We start from the raw sequence: 13918 nt of genomic DNA, 5'->3' as shown, positions 1-13918 counted from the left end.
GTAGAGAACAAACGTATGGAAACCAAGGGGGGGGAAGTGGCGGGGGGGTGGAGTGTGATGAATTGGGAGATTGGGATTGGCATATATACATTAATATGTATAAAATGTATAACTAATAAGAACCTGCTGTATAAAATAATAAATTAAAATTTTAAAAAATTAGAAAAATAAAAGATTCATTAGGAAAAATAAAAATATAAAAGAATCAACAACAATGAATCAACGAGGTTAAACACAATCCCAATCTAAAAGAGGTTAAAAAACAAAAAGCCTTGGCTATGGGGGCGGAGTTTAGGTGGGGGTGTGGAACTTTGGCAGGTGCGGGGGGTTGGGGGAGACCTAGGCGGGTGGGGAGTGATGTTTGAGTGTGGGGCGGGGCCTAGGCGGTCAACGTTCAAGCGTGGGGCGGGGCCTCTGCTTAGGACCTGCTCAGAAGGGGGCAGGCAGCACGTGGAAAGGAGGGCCTCTGGAGTGTGGGGTTCCCGAGTTTGGAGGTAGGGTCCTGAGTGAGGGTGTTTGGGTGGGGTTTAGGCCCATCTCGTTGGAGGGGGTCTCCGAGTGTAGAGGTGGGGCCCTGGGTGGGGTTTAGGGGCGGGGCTCGGGCTCTGAGTGGCAAGAGGGAGGCTCCGAGGGCAGAGGATTAGGCCCAGGAGCCCAACAGGCTTCCCCGTGCATAAGTGGACAGGGAAAGCACTGGCCTCGTTCCCTTCTGTTTCTTCGTACTCCTCCCCCACCGTCTCCGCCAGGCTCTCCCCCGTCGCCACTGGACCCCTAACCGTGGGTGGGTCCCGCTGGGTACAGGAACTCCTCCCCTCCCCCAGCCGCCCCTCAGGGGTACCGGTCCCAGAGGTCCAGCCTTTACTTTTGCTCCCCCTTCCCTCCCTCCCACTCCCTCAGGACCCGCGCGGCTGGACCTCCTCCTTGGGCTGAGGATCACGCCCGGGATCTCAGCAGGTTCCTGGGGGCCCAAGTGGGCAGGGGAAACCTGGCCACACTCCCTTTTGATCCTCTGTCCTCCCAGTGGTTCCCCAATTTCCCCTTCGGGCGAGGGATCCCTTCCCCTCCCCCAGCCGCCCTTCAGAGGCGCCAGTCCCGTCCCGCCTCCACTTCTCCCCCTTCACTCCCCCCATGCCCCATGTCCTACCCGGTCGCTGGGGGTTCCTCCTGTCCTCTTAGGTGTCCGTGGTGCCCCACCGGTGCCTGGTAGGTGCCCTAGTTTTGAGGAGACGCGAATTCCGCATCCTCCTAGTACGCCATCTTGACTCCGCCCCTCCAGAAGTTTTTGAGAGAGTAAATCCTGAGTTCTCATCACAAGGAAAAATGTTTTTTTCTATTTCTTAAATGTTGTATCTATATGAGATGATGGATGTTCACTAAACTTATTGTGATAATCGTTTCATGATGTATGTAAGTCAAATCATTATGCTGTACACCTTAAACGTATACAGTGCTGTGTGTCAATTACATCTCAATAAAATTGGAAGAAAAAAATTCTGAATAAGTTATTTTTGTCTAGATTTTTTAAATTCCCAACAATCGATTAAATGTTAGAATAAAGGCAGTTTCACTTGCAAGCTCTCGAAATTTTACCTTTCATACACTCTTCTCAAGAAGGAGAAAACAAAAACAGGAAAGATGAAGAGTTTGAATTCAGGCCCCAAGAAAAAGATGAAGAGAATCCGTAGGATGAAGGGAAGGGACCTCCCAGGAGACAGTGCTCCACCAGGTCTGAAGGGTGGACTGGAAAAGATCTAAACTGGCAAAGGTCTGAAGGCTCTGGAAGAGATTTCTTCAAGAGGATAGAATTGATAGCAAAATCTAAACATTTTGAGGGGAGAGTTAAAGAACGACAGTTTGAAGTGAAACTGCTGATAAGTACATAGAAAACTAAACGAAGAAAGTTATTCCTAAGGAAAATGAAAAGTTGTATAAGAAAAAGTAATCTAGACTTACTACATGGCTCCGTTTTCAATATCACCATGTAATCGATAAACACTGATTATCAAACTAAACAAAATTATGATGTAACTATATGGGCAGGGTCCACGTGTGTGCTGTGGGAAGAGAAAAGAATGGAGTTAAAGTCTCATCTTCTCTAAGGGAAGGTCAGTAGATACTGCTTAAAACTGAGGGATCAAGAAGTAGCAAAATACTAGCATTTTTTGAAAAACCCATTTTTTTGCTGTGCTGGACTCCTGGTCACACTTCAGTGACTGCAGTGCACAAGATAATGTGGTTGAAGATGATGGGAAGCGGGGGGCCATAATAATTACTAATGTTATAATAGTTTAATGTAGACCATGTTCATTGGGAATTTAGAATTTAGTGCTTAAAGAATCCCTGAGGTGGGCTGTCGGGAGACTCTTTGCAGGCGGGACCAAGGAGGGGTGGGAGAAGAACTCACTCTTAAGGAAGAGAGTCAGGCATAAGCTGGGTCCAAAGACAATGAGCCCATTTCACATAGAAGAGTTGATCTGGGTACAGCAGAGGCTGATTCTAATTTACCAGGGCCAGTCTCCAATGGCCCTTATTCTAGAGAGTACCGGAAAAACAAAAGAGCAAAAATGCAAACAAAAGTGCCACTTTGAAGTTTTGTAGCTTAAGAAGCATGGGACAGGCTAAGAGGAAAATGGAAAATCCCTGTGAGGAAATTGGCAATGACACCAATAGCCAGCCAAAGTTGAATGGCTACTATGTGCCCAGCAGGGTGGAGTGTTACAACAGTCCTATCTGGCAGGCATTACTGTTATTATTCTACAGATGAGAAAACCGAGTTCAGAGAGGTTGAATAATTTGTTCAGTATCACACAGCAATAAATTATGGAGCCAAACTCAAACCCAGGACGGCTCGACTTCATAGGCCATATTCTTACATTTCTTTTCTGATATGATTGTAGGTGATTTAATTTCATGCGTTAAAGATTTAGAAGAGTTACTAGAATTATTACGCTGAGAATTCCTTCTCTCACCACTACCACCAGTCACCCAGCTCCCCTCCTCATAGACAACCAATGTCATTAGATGATGTGTGATATTCCCAAGATAGTTTATGGATTTCACTTTGCTATATAAGCAATAGATTATACATACTGTTCTGAACCTCACACTTTTCCCTTGGGAACATGTCCTGTGGACCCGTCCATGGCGGTACGTAAAGAACTTCCTTGCTCTGTTTCCAGCTGCAGGGTTGACTGCTGTGTGGAGGCACCATGGCTCTGTTTACAGTCTGCAGCAATAGACTTAACCACCTTTCCATTCGTGGAGTAGCCAACCAGCCAATGCACTTTATTCTGAGCAAATTCCACTCCCTCAGGACGGATCTTGAGGCTCTCCCGTGACAGTTAGGCTCCTTTAGCTGCAAGACACATCAGTACTCTCAGGTCGCCTTGACCCGTGGGGATTTATTGTACAGACACTAGCAAGAAAGGAAACGGAAACAGCTGGAGAAGCAGGAGGCAGAGCAGCCCCGCCCAGCACCCTTGCCCCCTCCGCTGGGAGGTGCTCCAGGAGCTACCCTTCCTCTGCCGCTAAGGCTCCCAGCCCTCGGCATCACTGGGCTCCCTCTGGTGCACCTGGGTCCAGACCTCCACACGGGAGAGGTCAGGGTCTCCAGCGCCTGGCCCCCGGACAGGCTCGGGGAGCTGCTGGCCAGTCAGCTGCCCCGGGAGCACAGCGCACCCCCTATCCCCCCCAGGTGTAGCCAGGCTGACGGGGTCAAGTGGGAGGGCATGAGTAGCCAGTGCATAAGGATCCATTTCCTCAGGATGAGCTTGGGACCCCTTGCTCAGAGCAAAAGAGACTCCTTGGTGGTACCCCCTGCCTGGGAATCCCAGAAGTGCTCAGGAGGAATTTGCGTGGGCTGCAAGTCCTGTTGAGCAAGTGAGGCCAGAGTCACAGAGTCCCTCTTGAAGTTACCTCGTTTTGAGGCCCAGGCTGATTCAGTCTACGGGGAAAAAACTGCTCACATGGAACCACTTATCAGCCTTTCTAGCTTAAAAAACAGTTTGACGAACCTTAACTCACCAAAGTCTCCTGAGGTAGGCATTATCGGTAGTGTTCCCATTTTACAAATAAGAAAACTGAGGCTTAGAGAGGTTGCCCGAGATTGCACAGCCAGTAAACGAGACAGAGCTGAGACTCCAACCCAGGTCTTCTGACTCCAGTTTCCCTCCTTCTGATTCCTCATCAAGACAAGCCTTTTTGTCAGCTCCCCTTCCCTCCTGCTCACCTGCTGAATGTCGACACTCCCACGGTTCTCTCTCAGGCCTTCCATTTCTCCCCTTTCGCCATATGCTTTCAGGTTATTCTCATTTACTTCCTTCCCTTGGTCTAATTCCAAAAACTTGATGGCCCCCGGTTTCTCTCTCCAGCCCAGACCTTTCTCCTGAGTTCCATACCTTTATATCTACTATCCTACCAGACACCCACACGTGGCTGCCCAAGTTACCTCCAGTGCAGTGTTTCTAAAATGAAACTCACTGTCTTTCTCTTTCAATGGCTCCTCCTTCTGTGTTCGCTATCTCAGGAGCAGTAGCTTCTACTTCTGAAGCATCGACCATGTGCCAGTCACTTTATACTGCCAAGATAGTATGATCCCACTTCACAGGTGAAGAAACCAAGGCTGAAAGGTATGAGCTTACTTGCACAAACTATAATACGAAGTAGTTGACAGAGCCAGGATGCAAACTGAGCTCTATTCTGCATTGCACCCACTGGGCTAGGCTGTCAGGTAACTGTAGGGCCACAGCTGTTCACTCTGTTAAACAAGCCAGAAGTCATGGGTCATCTTCCCACCTGCCCCAACGCCAGCTTCTCACCCTCACAGCTGCTCCAGAGCCAAGTCCATCCCCAGTTCTACATCCTAAATATTTCTCAGGTTGTCATGCCTTCCCTCCATTCCTCCATGACCAATCCACTCCCGTAAGTCAACCCTTAAATGACTTCTCCCCCATTACTGAAATAGCTTGCTAGTTTGTCTAGCTAGTAACTAGTTTGTTTAGCTAGTAACTAGTTTGTCTCTACCAACACCCCCCACTTCAAATCCCGTCTCCCTGAGAATGGGTTTCCTAAAATACACCTGATTATTGCCCCTAAGAGCCTCCAAAGGCTTCCTATTACCTTGAGGATGAAACCCCAACTCCCTGTTCCTGCCACGGCCTGTCCATTCAGGGTCTCTGCAACTGCCCATGGCATCATTAATAGAAATGGCTTTATCTTTTGGAGGTTTCCACTAAGCCAATATGTATACACCCTCATCACACATTGCACTGAACCCAGCCATCTATACTGTATTCCAATGAACTACAGAATAATGCTGCGTGAGAGCCATTTGTATACAAAACAGAGAAAGGCTGAAATGTGCAGGAACTATTGACAAGTCTACAATAATCTATCATGCTATTATTTGTAATAGTGTGTTTATGTTGTCTTGGGTACCATGTAATTTGGTTTTATGACAGTGTAGCCAATTAGGCCCAGGATGGCAGGATGTGAGTGTTGCTGAATGATTTATCCACACGTCAGGGAGAAATGCACTTCATAAACTATCCAAAACTGTTCAAGAGAGAGCATGATTTGTGCTCTGCAGGCAAAGCATTCTGTTGTATGCACACTAACATATTAAAGGCTCAGAAAAACCCAGCAATGGAGAAAGTAGAGCAATGTTGTTCTCAGGAATTTTGTTCACAGTTTTCTCTCTGCACATCTATCTAGTAATATCTCCTGAAAGCATTTTCCCTCCACAGATGTTTGGGGGAAGCACTGGAATGGAATGCAGACACCCTCAAGGCTTCTGGAATTTCACCTATTCTGATGTCAGGATGCAAGTGCAGACCTGCCAGTCTCTGCAAGCAACAGCTCTGGTTAACTCCTGCTGGTCCTTCAAGGTTTGGTTCAGTGTCACCTCCTCCTAGAAGCCATCAGACACACACACACACACACACACACACACACACACACACATTTGTGACATGTAATCATACGTGATCCCGTAACACCCCTCCCTCATAACGCTTCTCTGTATTTTCTATTGGTTGATAGAAAATTCAGCTCAGACTAGAACCTGAGGAGAACGTACAGGCTCAGGCATCCTGACTGCAGCAGCCTCTACCTCAGCCTCTTGGGTTCAAGTTCAGCAGGAAAGCAGGCTCCCTCAGCGGGCCCACCTCTTCAGTCACGTGTCCACTCACTGTGTGTGTGGGTAAATTAGTTCAGGATTGTTAATACCTGTGGCCTGGACCACAGGTGCCACCTCTGAAGTTGAGAGGAAGCAGCCTCTCAGGTATGGGATGGTTTCCAAGAGAAAAGGTGGAGAAGGGAGGATATGAGATGGCCCTGGACTACCAGTGCACAGCCCAGAGCAAACACAGCCAGAGTTCTGTTTACTTACCGATCTCCCCTGGCTGACTGAACTCTGGGAAGGTGGTCCAGGTCTCAACTCCATATCCAGCCCCAGCACCTTACCTGGCATATGTTGTTTGGAAAGAATGATAAAATGGGGACACAAAATGTTCAAAGCAAGACTCCTACCTTGAAGGAGTTTATGGTCTAGTCCAAGAGTTAGTATTCGTACAGTAAAAATCAATGAACCGTGACAGGATGACAGGATATTAAGTGCCAAATGAGTGACTGGGGTATTGTCAGACAGAGGACAGAGGAAGGGGACCACAGAAACCTGCCGCCAAAGCCCTACTCTCACTAGCCCCCAGGCCTCAGGAGGAGATTCAGGCAAGCTACCCCCGCAGGGGCCTGCATCCAGGTGGCTGGCTTGCCCCTGCAGAACTCCTGGGAACGGGGTTTTCCAACCTCAGTCTTTGAAATTCTTGGCTTTGAAATCTGAAACCCTAGGCCTCTCCTATTGCTAACTCAAGATTCAACCTAAATAAAATTAATGAAAGAGAACAATGGTTTCTAGCACCCCGTATTTAATAATTGTTTAAAACATGTCCCTATGTGAATATGTGTTTAGACACAATAAAGAGAGTGGGCTCTGTTGATCCTTTTATTCCCAGGAAAGGAGGTTCTAAGGTTAATTTATCTAACTAGAAGCTCTTTGTTAAGAGGAAAATTCAGTATGGTATGAATAGAAAATCATCTTGATTCTCACCACTGCTTCTTTAAGCAACTGCTGTCAAGTTGTTCTTCCCTCTCCCTGGATAAATTCCAAGAAAAGTCCCATAGGTTTTCCAGTCATTCTATTTATTAATGAATAGTCTCCTTTTTCGAGTATTGGAAAGTCCAGTTCAGTCTGCCTCAAAGCAATAACCCCACATCCAGTTTACAATTCAGGCCTGACTCAGGCTAAGAAACTCAAAATAAAGGAGGAGGAACATGGAGGACTTCTCCCCAGTTCCTCACCTTGCTCAAATCCTCTTCTGATCCCTCCAGACTTGGAGCAGAGAAGGGGGACAGGGAATGCCAGGAGAGTGCTTGATCAGCGCGGGTGTCTGGAACCAGTGCCTGGGTATGTCCTGCCCAGACGCTTACTCGTTCCCATGGGGAGCTTCTGCAGATGCCCCGGAGATCCCGCTGTGAGGACGCACTGCACCCAGGTGCTGCTCCTCAAGCTGCCCACGTACAATGGCTCCCAGCCCTGGCTTCTGCCACCCACCCCACCCTGAGTCGCTCTGCTGGGGTCACCTTGCCTTGCAGATGGTCCTTTGGGGCAGAGTCCCTTTCAAGGCAACTCAGCGCAGCTCTCTTCTGAGGGTCCCCCCGCCGCCATGGAAACTCCCTCCTGAGCCCTGCGGTCCTGTGTGTAGCTCACTGCAACTCACCCCTTTCCTCGGCCCGCCACCCTAGGCCACTCCAACCAGTCTCTGTATCAGTGGCTCAAGTATCAGTCCCTTTGTCCCTCCAACTCTGGAGGGTACCTGTCGAGCTCTCCGTGGGCGTTTTGAAGCCTCTGAGTTTCACTAGGCTTCTTGTGGGGACCGGGGGGTGTGAGGGGAGAAGCACCTGCCCCCCCCATTCCTGCACAGCTCTCACTCTGGAGAACTCCTCCCTGCCTGTCTCTTGCTGGGTCCCCCAGCCTCATCTTACTTAGTCTCCAGGCAGGTGATGGGCTAGCGGTCTCCACACTGATCTCATAATCTCTTAGTGAGGCCTAGATATGCAGCATCCTATTTTCTTTTCCTTTGGGGGGTCTCTGCTGAAACTCTGAACCAGCAGGACTAGTTAGTTGCATCTGACGCCCTGGTGCAGGATTCACAGCAGGCTTTCAAACACTTCTGCTGCTCCTTGCTAGCACCCCAAGAGACGGACAGGCCAAGCTCGTCATGAACATCCTCGCGTGTTACAGATGAGGAAAGTGGAAATGTGAGTTACACAGCTACAAGCAGAGGGAGTGGGAGGCTGAACCCAGCTCCTGTGACTCAATCTGCATGCTCTTTCCATGGCAAGAGGCCAGCGTGTGGGGCTGGAAGGATCCCCCAGTGGCCACCTGGGGGCAGCCCACAGCCCAGGCAGGGGGGGACTATGGAGGCCCTCTCCTCACTCATCACCTCCGGCCACGTCGGCCTTCTGACCTTCCTCCAGACACACCAAGCTCTTTCTCCTGCTAGGGCTCCTGTATTAGCTTCCTAGGGCTACCGGAGCAAAGTACCACAAACTGGATGCTAAAACAACCGAAATGTATTCTCATGGCTCTGGAGGCTAGAAGTCAGAAATTAGGTGCTGGCAGGATTGGTGTGTTCTGATGCTCTGAGGCTGAACCTGTCGCGTGCCTCCCTCCTCTCCAGTGATGGCCAGAAATCCTTGGTGTTCCTTGGTCTGTAGATGCATCACTCAAATCTCTGCTCCGTTACTTGCTTCCCCCACACCCTCATGCAAGCCCACACTTAGGACAGATGGAAATCTGATGAATGTACAAAGGCCTCTAAAAATCTCTCTAGGCTCCCAATCTGATAATCTGCCAGCTCCATGATGTCTGTTTTGAAACACTGAATTACAATTGCCCATCTTCCTCTGCCTGACCCGTAATTGAGGGTGGTAACCCGGTCAGAGAAGGGCGACGTCCCTGCCTTCGCCTAGCTGGAGCGATGGCTCACGTGACGGAGAGAGAGGCGTGTTTTCTCTCTACATTAAGTAAACACCAACAAGAGTTAGGTGATCTTCCTACCCCCTGCACTGCCTTGTTCAGAGGAAGGATTTGACTTAACCAAATACAAAACCTGACAGGTGTTTCTCCCAAATGAATCAGTGGGGAGGAGCTGAAGTGACTTTTCTTTTTATTTAAAGAAATGTAATATTTAAAGAGAGAGTTCTATTGCCCCTCCTTGGGGAAGGGAGCCCTTAATTTTCCCATCAACTCTGACACGTATGAATCACAGCCCTTTCCTTCCTATAAAAGCATCATGATTCCTCACCAGCCCTGCTAGCTGTGGGCTGCGCTTTATTCTTCTGACAGGGCAGGCTTTCCCCCAGAGAAGAACGCTGGGAACACACCACTCCCAGCTGCGTGTTATTACAAGCCAGGCCCCTGTTTACTTCTTCTCAGAGATCGCGGATGGACCAGGATACCCTTAACGCCCATTTGAGCTTGTGACGTATTCAGAGGGCTCTGCAGAAGGGCTATGCTCCCATCTTCATACGAACCAGGTCACCTGGGATGAGAAAGCAAACTGCATTTTTTTATTTCAAATTTTGTGCGTGAAGAAGAACAGGATTAGTTCTTGAATTAACTTTACTGAAGTATACATTATATACAATTAACTACACCCATTTTATGTATACAGGTTGTTTTGATAAATGGATACACCTGTGCAACCTCCAGCCTAATCAAGACGTAGAACATCTCCACCATCCCCCAAAGTTCCCACGTGCCCATCTGCAGCCTCAGCCACTTCCACCCCAGAAAACCACGGAGCTGCCTTCTATCACCATAGATTAGTCGGCTTCTTATAGAATTGCATCTAAGTGGAATCACGTAGTATATACTCTTTTGTGTCTGGCTTCTCTAGCTCAGTATAATGTTTTTGAGACTCACTAAGGTTTTTGCATGTATCAACCATCTATTTATTCTAATGGCTGAGTAGTGTTCCGCAGTATGGACAGGTCACAATTGTCTTATCTACACACCTGTTGACAGGTGTTTGGGTTCTTTCCAGGTTTGGCTATCGTGAATAAAACTGCTATGAACATGAATGTACAAGTCATTCTGTGGAAATATGCACTCATTTCTCTCACACACCTACTTAGAAGTGGATCAAACTGCTTTTCTAAAATTCATCAAATGTGATGAAGCAGACCATGATGAGGAATTTGGGGGAAATCTGAACATTGTAAGTGATTTATAAAAGAAATTATAATAGTGTAATACAGTGAAAATCCAAATAATGTGGGCTCCTGTAGGATGCGGGATACGGCAGCAGGTACGGAGAGTCCTGGAATCCAGGAATTTAACAATCCCTTGTTTTTCTCCAGGCTGCATGAGCTTGGACAAGTCCCTTACTCTCAGGAACCATCACAAAATGAATATCTGATCCTTCAGTGAGCTGTAAGATCATCTATTGGAAAATGCTGGATCCTTTGAGAGAACTTTAGCTATAAAAAGCCAAGGTGGTGTACACTGTACTTACAAATATGGACTTAATGCAGGAGGTCAGGCACAGAACAGATATATGGTGGGTACTATTGCGAAAATATAACTAAAAACAAAATCTTCTCCCAACCCAGAAATTCTCTCCACAAAGGTAGTGGAGAACAAAATCCATTTTGTTATTTCTGAAGTCAGTACTCAAAGAAAAAGGAGGAAAGGGAAATCTCTTCCTTTATTTTCAACAGGGAAGATGGAACCTCTTGTTTTTCATTTGCTTTTGTCCTGACAGTACACAGTGAATGTTCCTTAGTCATGCATCTCCCAATCTGGGGCCTCAGGGTTTGGGGTGAGCCACCCCAAGGCTCCTACCCCTGCAAGCCGACTCACACAATAGCCTCTGTGCTTAGTGTTCTCTTCCGATCTCATCTTTTCCATCTCTAACTCATTTTTATTCATGAGCTCTCTTCTCCTAAGAAACCACCCTCCTTTTTCCTCCCACTGCTAGCCCAAGGGTCCCTGCAATCCTTCTGAAGCCCCAGAAAAATCCCTGATCGGCCCCTCACCTCCGGAGGCCCCCGGGGGTCAAGGGGGACATAAGCGTCGCAGGGACCCAGGGGCCAGGCACTGTTTCGGTTCCATGAGTCAATCTCTGTGCTGGTCGCAGAGAAACTCACTAGCTCCAAACCCGGCCATGACCTGCACACCCTCTTTCCTGAGCTGATTCCCCTGTTGTTCTGTCTGAAAAGAGACATCTGTGAGCTGCCTGATCCAATTATGGCAGTTGCTTTCTCTCTAAAATGCCACCAATTTCTAAATGGTTTTAACTGAAATTGGGTGGCTTCCCTTTCTAATTAACTCAAGTGGCCTCTTCGCTGATGGTGACGGCTAAAATTACACCCCACTTCACTCTGAAAGGACTGTCCAAATCTGGGGAATGTGCAAGGTGACCTTTTTATCACCCCTTGTTTATCTGGGCTTGGTTGTGGGGAAGAGAAGGAAGGACACTGCTGGGCAGATGTGTAGTTTTACCCCCTTGGCTGCGAGGGCTGCACTGTGACCTACATGCGTAGTTCCATGCATTTCCGACCCACAGAGACTAGCCGACTCGGTGGGTGCAGAGCCAGAGAGTTTGTGTTTGATGGTGTGTGACACTGCGGGAAGAGGAAGACGGTTGATACTGTCATTATTTAAAATCACTTCCACCCACTGGGCTGAGTCACTAGAACGTCACTGCCTGGGATTTTGCATCAGTCTCAAAAATATACCTCTGCAGAGCTTTCCACGCTCAGAAGCATGCCCGTTCCCTCATTCAGGCCCCCTCAAAAGGAAGCCGCGTGCATCTCGCGCACAGCTACTCCCTGTCAAGTGCCTCAACTCTCCCTCTGCATCTTCCTGACGACGGTGATGCTGCATGTCTGTGCACACTTGACGTGCCAACCTGAGCTCTGAGGGAGGTGGTGCTATCCCCCTACTTCCACACGCAAGAAAACGAAGATTCCAGGAGCCAGAGAGCAGCCGGGGCTGGAATCCGGGTTCCCTGCCTCCTGGTCTGATCCTGAACCAAAAAGAGAGGTAAAGGGAACTTTGGGTCTGAAAACATGGACCCTCCCCGCAACACACACACACACACACACACACACACACACACAAAACAGACCTGCAATGGCCAAATGAAAAGAAACAAAAATCCACTTCGCTGAAATGATTTGAACACTTGACATTTAGTTTCAGATTTCAAAACAAATGAGACCATTTCCTGTTTTTCTTTCTACCCCACGGTATGATAAATATTCTCTCCCTCCAAGCCCAGAACAAGAGCCTTCCTATAAAGGCTTGGCTGGTTTCCAGGATACTTGTGACTATTCACAAGGAAAAGAAGGATTTCCCAGCAGTAAGTTCTAGTGGTTCAAAGAAAGCAAGCCTGGGGAGAGCCCTGTGTGACTTTGGGCAGTTGACCATGACTCTCTGTCTCTGGTTACCTACAGTTATTATTATCCCAGGGTTGTTATGAGGATTAAATGAGATAATGAATGTAAAGCACTTAGTACAGACACTTATTAAACCTTCCATAAGTGTTGATGATAATGATACTATAAATTTTCAATAACTATCTCATGCTACATATCTGATACTAGATACTGTGAATAACGGCCCTGGTCTTACTTTTTCTGAGCACCTTCTATAATGACAGCCCTTTAAGATATCCTTTGTAAAAGATATTTAAGCATGTATCTTAAACTCTACTTCCAATAACGCTACCAAAACAAATCTCCTACAATGCACACATTTATGTTTGTCCTATGGGTAACTGGAGCCCCCTACTGTCAGGGGAGCCCTAACTACCTGGTTTTGGGGGTTTTTCCCATTCAATTCTCAGTCAAACTCCTAGGAACCTTCTAGGAGTCCTGGAAAGGCTCAGGAGGATTGGTTAACCATGACAACACGTCCCACACTGCTAAGACCATGAGAAAACCAGCCCTCTCCATAGTAACAGGGCATGCTCTCCAAGAGTGCGGTAAGTTGGGATTTCTTCATGCTTCTTGAGTACTCTAGAGCTTCCCCCCCCCCAGATAGAAGCCTCCATCCTCCTCATCTCCTCCCAAAGAGCTGAGCCCCCTCTTGCTGCCCTTCTGTACCTGAGGTGTCTTGGGGGCTCTTCACTGCATGGATACCAACCAGAACTACCCGTGGCAGACACCTCATTGTCCCCACTCTGCCCTGCTCTGAGGAAGGGATGGAGCCTGGGAGCCTCCCTCCACCTCCTACCCTTTAGAACAGCCATCCCCAACCTTTTTGGCACCAGGGACCAGTTTCGTGGAAGACAATTTTTCTATGGACTGGGGCGGGCGGAGGGATGGTTTGGGGATGATTCAAGCGCATTACATTTATTGTGCACTTTATTTCTATTATTATTACATTTCAATATATAATGAAATAATTATACAACTCACCATAATGCAGGAATCAGCGGGATCCCCGAGCTCATTTGTACTTGCCACTCACTGATAGGGTTTTGATATGAGTCTGCAAGCAATTGATTTATTACGGTCTCTATGCAGTCAAACCTCTCTGCTAATGATAATCTGTATTTGCAGCCGCTCCCCAGTGCCAGCATCACTGCTTCAGCTCCACCTCAGATCATCAGGCATTAGATTCTCATAAGGAGTTTGCAACCTAGATCCCTCGCATGTGCAGTTCACAGTGGGGTTCTCGCACCTATGAGAATCTAAATGCCAGGACTTCCCTGGTGGCGCAGTGGATAAGATTCCACACTCCCAATGCAGGGGAGGGGACCTGGGTTTGATCCCTGGTCAGGGAACTAGATCCCACATGCATGCCACAACTAAGGGTTCACATGCCACAACTAAGGAGGCCGCGAGC

At 47.9% G+C, this 13918-nt stretch overlaps 1 long non-coding RNA gene across 1 annotated transcript in view; it reads right to left on the bottom strand.

Annotated features, from left to right (window-relative positions):
- LOC117308684 (uncharacterized) overlaps positions 1-13482 on the bottom strand; it is a 34529-nt gene extending 21047 nt beyond the window's left edge. The window contains exon 1 of the long non-coding RNA XR_012327299.1: positions 3091-13482. This is a non-coding gene — a long non-coding RNA (uncharacterized lncRNA). The remainder of the gene's footprint in view (positions 1-3090) is intronic.
- Between the last annotated feature and the right edge of the window lie 436 nt (positions 13483-13918).

Source organism: Tursiops truncatus, chromosome 17 (assembly GCF_011762595.2).
Source record: "Tursiops truncatus isolate mTurTru1 chromosome 17, mTurTru1.mat.Y, whole genome shotgun sequence".
In the NCBI taxonomy this organism is placed as follows: Eukaryota; Metazoa; Chordata; class Mammalia; order Artiodactyla; family Delphinidae; genus Tursiops; species Tursiops truncatus.
This window is presented reverse-complemented; position numbering and strand designations above follow the sequence as displayed.